The sequence below is a fragment of the Amia ocellicauda genome, chromosome 2 (genome assembly GCF_036373705.1).
Source record: "Amia ocellicauda isolate fAmiCal2 chromosome 2, fAmiCal2.hap1, whole genome shotgun sequence".
NCBI lineage: Eukaryota > Metazoa > Chordata > Actinopteri > Amiiformes > Amiidae > Amia > Amia ocellicauda.
The window spans coordinates 59820283-59826918 of NC_089851.1; the positions used below are offsets into that span (position 1 = coordinate 59820283).

A 6636-nucleotide genomic window follows, 5' to 3' on the forward strand; every position below is an offset into this window, starting at 1 on the left:
ACCAAAGCACTGCTGGGAGTAAAACCCATGGTTTCCTGTTTACAAGACAGGCGCTTTGACCAACTAAGACACGGTGCCAGGACTCTCCCGTTCCCCAGTGCCTATACTCAGGCGTAAGGCACAAAACAAAACAAAACATAACAAAACAAAACAAAACAAAACAAAAAAAAACAAAACAAAATCTGGATGCAGGCTGCAACAAAGGAAGCACACAGAGGTGAAAACGTAAGGTTGACGGGAGTAACAAGCTCCCTGTTGCGACTGTCCAGGGGCGGCAATGGGAATTGGACGTTGGCCGTTAGGTGCGCGTAGCGCGTGTCCTTTGGGTTCTGGTTCTTCTTTACAAACCGGCGTCTGTCCAGTTGGCTTTCCGGTTCATTACGTCCTCTGATGGCTTTACAATAAGCCTATCTTGCTAAAACTGATGGTCGACAAAGCGGAAGCACAAGCTTCACAAGGAGCACACAAAGCCTGCCTAAGGCACCGCTGGGATTTGAACCCAGGACCTCCTGTTTACTAGACAGGCGCTTTAACCAACTAAGCCACGGCGCCAAACCTGCCACTGTTGCTGCTGATAGTAGCATAATAGCAGATCACGGACCACTGTCAATCAGGTGCTTGCCTTGCCGTCCATCCATCAATCTATCTATCTATCTATGACTCTCAATATCTAACTCTCTTGCTTGCTATCGCTCCCCCAATGGTCAGTAGCATAGTAGCATAACAGCAGATCACGGACCACTGTCAATCAGATGCTTGCCTTGCCGTCCATCCATCCATCCATCTATCTATCTATGTATCTATGTCTCTTGATATCTAACTCTCTTGCTTGCTATCGCTCCCCCAATGGTCAGTAGCATAGTAGCATAACAGCAGATCACGGACCACTGTCAATCAGATGCATGCCTTGCCGTCCATCCATCCATCCATCTATCTATCTATCTATCAATGACTCTCGATATCTAACTCTCTTGCTTGCTATTGCTCCCCCAATGGTCAGTAGCATAGTAGCATAACAGCAGATCACGGACCACTGTCAATCAGATGCTTGCCTTGCCGTCCATCTATCTATCTATCTATCTATCTATGACTCTTGATATCTAACTCTCTTGCTTGCTATCGCTCCCCCAATGGTCAGTAGCATAGTAGCATAACAGCAGATCACGGACCACTGTCAATCAGATGCTTGCCTTGCCGTCCATCCATCCATCCATCTATCTATCTATCTATCTATGACTCTTGATATCTAACTCTCTTGCTTGCTATCGCTCCCCCAATGGTCAGTAGCATTGTAGCATAACAGCAGATCACGGACCACTGTCAATCAGGTGCTTGCCTTGCCGTCCATCCATCCATCTATCTATCTATCTATGACTCTTGATATCTAACTCTCTTGCTTGCTATCGCTCCCCCAATGGTCAGTAGCATTGTAGCATAACAGCAGATCACGGACCACTGTCAATCAGGTGCTTGCCTTGCCGTCCATCCATCCATCCATCTATCAATCTATGTATCTAAGTCTCTTGATATCTAACTCTCTTGCTTGCTATCGCTCCCCCAATGGTCACGTATGTTGCATTCAACGACAAAGAAAATCGTGTGCTGGAAATGATTTCTGGCAACTGTGAAGGAACTGCACGACTGCAGCAACCACAACACCTCAGTCTGTCTTTGTGGTGCAATCGGTCAGTGTGTTTGGCTATTAACCAAAAGGATCGTGGTTCGAATCAACCCAGGGACGGCCCACTTTTCCCCCCGCCCCTTGTTATTGTTTCTACTTCTGGCGGTCAGCTTGCCAGATTGCGGCTACAGTAACCTTAAACTGCTTGCTGCGGACGGCCATCTTGCAAAAATGTATTGAGCGTTTAGAAACTTCCTTTCCATTGCCTATGCCAACGTAAACCAAAGCAATGCTGGGAGTAAAGCCCATGGTTTCCTGTTTACAAGACAGGCGCTTTGACCAACTAAGACACGGTGCCAGGACTCTCCCGTTCCCCAGTGCCTATACTCAGGCGTAAGGCACAAAACAAAACAAAACAAAACAAAACAAAACAAAACAAAATCTGGATGCAGGCTGCAACAAAGGAAGCACACAGAGGTGAAAACGTAAGGTTGACGGGAGTAACAAGCTCCCTGTTGCGACTGTCCAGGGGCGGCAATGGGAATTGGACGTTGGCCGTTAGGTGCGCGTAGCGCGTGTCCTTTGGGTTCTGGTTCTTCTTTACAAACCGGCGTCTGTCCAGTTGGCTTTCCGGTTCATTACGTCCTCTGATGGCTTTACAATAAGCCTATCTTGCTAAAACTGATGGTCGACAAAGCGGAAGCACAAGCTTCACAAGGAGCACACAAAGCCTGCCTAAGGCACCGCTGGGATTTGAACCCAGGACCTCCTGTTTACTAGACAGGCGCTTTAACCAACTAAGCCACGGCGCCAAACCTGCCACTGTTGCTGCTGATAGTAGCATAATAGCAGATCACGGACCACTGTCAATCAGGTGCTTGCCTTGCCGTCCATCCATCAATCTATCTATCTATCTATGACTCTCAATATCTAACTCTCTTGCTTGCTATCGCTCCCCCAATGGTCAGTAGCATAGTAGCATAACAGCAGATCACGGACCACTGTCAATCAGATGCTTGCCTTGCCGTCCATCCATCCATCCATCTATCTATCTATGTATCTATGTCTCTTGATATCTAACTCTCTTGCTTGCTATCGCTCCCCCAATGGTCAGTAGCATAGTAGCATAACAGCAGATCACGGACCACTGTCAATCAGATGCTTGCCTTGCCGTCCATCCATCCATCCATCTATCTATCTATCTATCTATCAATGACTCTCGATATCTAACTCTCTTGCTTGCTATCGCTCCTCCAATGGTCAGTAGCATAGTAGCATAACAGCAGATCACGGACCACTGTCAATCAGATGCTTGCCTTGCCGTCCATCCATCCATCCATCTATCTATCTATCTATCAATGACTCTCGATATCGAACTCTCTTGCTTGCTATCGCTCCCCCAATGGTCAGTAGCATAGTAGCATAACAGCAGATCACGGACCACTGTCAATCAGGTGCTTGCCTTGCCGTCCATCCATCCATCTATCTATCTATCTATGACTCTTGATATCTAACTCTCTTGCTTGCTATCGCTCCCCCAATGGTCAGTAGCATTGTAGCATAACAGCAGATCACGGACCACTGTCAATCAGGTGCTTGCCTTGCCGTCCATCCATCCATCTATCTATCTATCTATGACTCTTGATATCTAACTCTCTTGCTTGCTATCGCTCCCCCAATGGTCAGTAGCATTGTAGCATAACAGCAGATCACGGACCACTGTCAATCAGGTGCTTGCCTTGCCGTCCATCCATCCATCCATCTATCAATCTATGTATCTAAGTCTCTTGATATCTAACTCTCTTGCTTGCTATCGCTCCCCCAATGGTCACGTATGTTGCATTCAACGACAAAGAAAATCGTGTGCTGGAAATGATTTCTGGCAACTGTGAAGGAACTGCACGACTGCAGCAACCACAACACCTCAGTCTGTCTTTGTGGTGCAATCGGTCAGTGTGTTTGGCTATTAACCAAAAGGATCGTGGTTCGAATCAACCCAGGGACGGCCCACTTTTCCCCCCGCCCCTTGTTATTGTTTCTACTTCTGGCGGTCAGCTTGCCAGATTGCGGCTACAGTAACCTTAAACTGCTTGCTGCGGACGGCCATCTTGCAAAAATGTATTGAGCGTTTAGAAACTTCCTTTCCATTGCCTATGCCAACGTAAACCAAAGCAATGCTGGGAGTAAAGCCCATGGTTTCCTGTTTACAAGACAGGCGCTTTGACCAACTAAGACACGGTGCCAGGACTCTCCCGTTCCCCAGTGCCTATACTCAGGCGTAAGGCACAAAACAAAACAAAACAAAACAAAACAAAACAAAACAAAATCTGGATGCAGGCTGCAACAAAGGAAGCACACAGAGGTGAAAACGTAAGGTTGACGGGAGTAACAAGCTCCCTGTTGCGACTGTCCAGGGGCGGCAATGGGAATTGGATGTTGGCCGTTAGGTGCGCGTAGCGCGTGTCCTTTGGGTTCTGGTTCTTCTTTACAAACCGGCGTCTGTCCAGTTGGCTTTCCGGTTCATTACGTCCTCTGATGGCTTTACGATAAGCCTATCTTGCTAAAACTGATGGTCGACAAAGCGGAAGCACAAGCTTCACAAGGAGCACACAAAGCCTGCCTAAGGCACCGCTGGGATTTGAACCCAGGACCTCCTGTTTACTAGACAGGCGCTTTAACCAACTAAGCCACGGCGCCAAACCTGCCACTGTTGCTGCTGATAGTAGCATAATAGCAGATCACGGACCACTGTCAATCAGGTGCTTGCCTTGCCGTCCATCCATCAATCTATCTATCTATCTATGACTCTCAATATCTAACTCTCTTGCTTGCTATCGCTCCCCCAATGGTCAGTAGCATAGTAGCATAACAGCAGATCACGGACCACTGTCAATCAGATGCTTGCCTTGCCGTCCATCCATCCATCCATCTATCTATCTATGTATCTATGTCTCTTGATATCTAACTCTCTTGCTTGCTATCGCTCCCCCAATGGTCAGTAGCATAGTAGCATAACAGCAGATCACGGACCACTGTCAATCAGATGCTTGCCTTGCCGTCCATCCATCCATCCATCTATCTATCTATCTATCTATCAATGACTCTCGATATCTAACTCTCTTGCTTGCTATCGCTCCTCCAATGGTCAGTAGCATAGTAGCATAACAGCAGATCACGGACCACTGTCAATCAGATGCTTGCCTTGCCGTCCATCCATCCATCCATCTATCTATCTATCTATCAATGACTCTCGATATCGAACTCTCTTGCTTGCTATCGCTCCCCCAATGGTCAGTAGCATAGTAGCATAACAGCAGATCACGGACCACTGTCAATCAGATGCTTGCCTTGCCGTCCATCCATCCATCTATCTATCTACCTATCTATGACTCATGATATCTAACTCTCTTGCTTGCTATCGCTCCCCCAATGGTCAGTAGCATAGTAGCATAACAGCAGATCACGGACCACTGTCAATCAGATGCTTGCCTTGCCGTCCATCCATCCATCTATCTATCTATCTATCTATGACTCTCGATATCTAACTCTCTTGCTTGCTATCGCTCCCCCAATGGTCAGTAGCATAGTAGCATAACAGCAGATCACGGACCACTGTCAATCAGATGCTTGCCTTGCCGTCCATCCATCCATCTATCTATCTATCTATCTATGACTCTCGATATCTAACTCTCTTGCTTGCTATCACTCCCCCAATGCCAGTAGCATAGTAGCATAACAGCAGATCATGGACCACTGTCAATCAGATGTTTGCCTTGCCGTCCATCCATCCATCCATCTATCTATCTATCTATCTATCAATGACTCTCGATATCTAACTCTCTTGCTTGCTATCGCTCCCCCAATGGTCAGTAGCATAGTAGCATGACAGCAGATCACGGACCACTGTAAATCAGATGCTTGCCTTGCCGTCCATCCATCCATCCATCTATCTATCTATCTATCAATGACTCTCGATATCTAACTCTCTTGCTTGCTATCGCTCCCCCAATGGTCAGTAGCATAGTAGCATAACAGCAGATCACGGACCACTGTCAATCAGATGCTTGCCTTGCCGTCCATCCATCCATCTATCTATCTATCTATCTATGACTCTTGATATCTAACTCTCTTGCTTGCTATCGCTCCCCCAATGGTCAGTAGCATAGTAGCATAACAGCAGATCACGGACCACTGTCAATGAGATGCTTGCCTTGCCGTCCATCCATCCATCTACCTATCTATCTATCTATGACTCTCGATATCTAACTCTCTTGCTTGCTATCGCTCCCCCAAAAATCAGTAGCATTGTAGCATAACAGCAGATCACGGACCACTGTCAATCAGATGCTTGCCTTGCCGTCCATCCCTCCATCTATCTATCTATCTATCTATGACTCTCGATATCTAACTCTCTTGCTTGCTATCGCTCCCCCAATGGTCAGTAGCATAGTAGCATAACAGCAGATCACGGACCACTGTCAATCAGATGCTTGCCTTTCCGTCCATCCATCCATCTATCTATCTATCTATCTATGACTCTCGATATCTAACTCTCTTGCTTGCTATCGCTCCCCCAATGGTCAGTAGCATTGTAGCATAACAGCAGATCACGGACCACCGTCAATCAGATGCTTGCCTTGCCGTCCATCCATCCATCTTTCTATCTATCTATCTATGACTCTCGATAACTAACTCTCTTGCTTGCTATCACTCCCCCAATGCCAGTAGCATAGTAGCATAACAGCAGATCACGGATCACTGTCAATCAGATGCTTGCCTTGCCGTCCATCCATCCATCCATCTATCTATCTATCTATCAATGACTCTCGATATCTAACTCTCTTGCTTGCTATCGCTCCCCCAATGGTCAGTAGCATAGTAGCATAACAGCAGATCACGGACCACTGTCAATCAGATGCTTGCCTTGCCGTCCATCCATCCATCTATCTATCTATCTATCGATGACTCTTGATATCTAACTCTCTTCCTTGCTATCGCTCCCCCAATGGTCTGTA

At 46.9% G+C, this 6636-nt stretch overlaps 3 non-coding genes across 3 annotated transcripts; all 3 read right to left on the minus strand.

Annotated features, from left to right (window-relative positions):
* Nucleotides 1–478: 478 nt before the first annotated feature.
* trnat-agu (transfer RNA threonine (anticodon AGU)) lies at nucleotides 479–552 on the minus strand. The gene has a single exon. It is a non-coding gene; the product is annotated as a tRNA-Thr (tRNA).
* Nucleotides 553–2359: 1807 nt separating this feature from the next.
* trnat-agu (transfer RNA threonine (anticodon AGU)) lies at nucleotides 2360–2433 on the minus strand. Its single transcript has one exon. It is a non-coding gene; the product is annotated as a tRNA-Thr (tRNA).
* A 1811-nt stretch (nucleotides 2434–4244) lies between these two features.
* On the minus strand, nucleotides 4245–4318 carry trnat-agu (transfer RNA threonine (anticodon AGU)). The gene has a single exon. It is a non-coding gene; the product is annotated as a tRNA-Thr (tRNA).
* Nucleotides 4319–6636: the final 2318 nt, after the last annotated feature.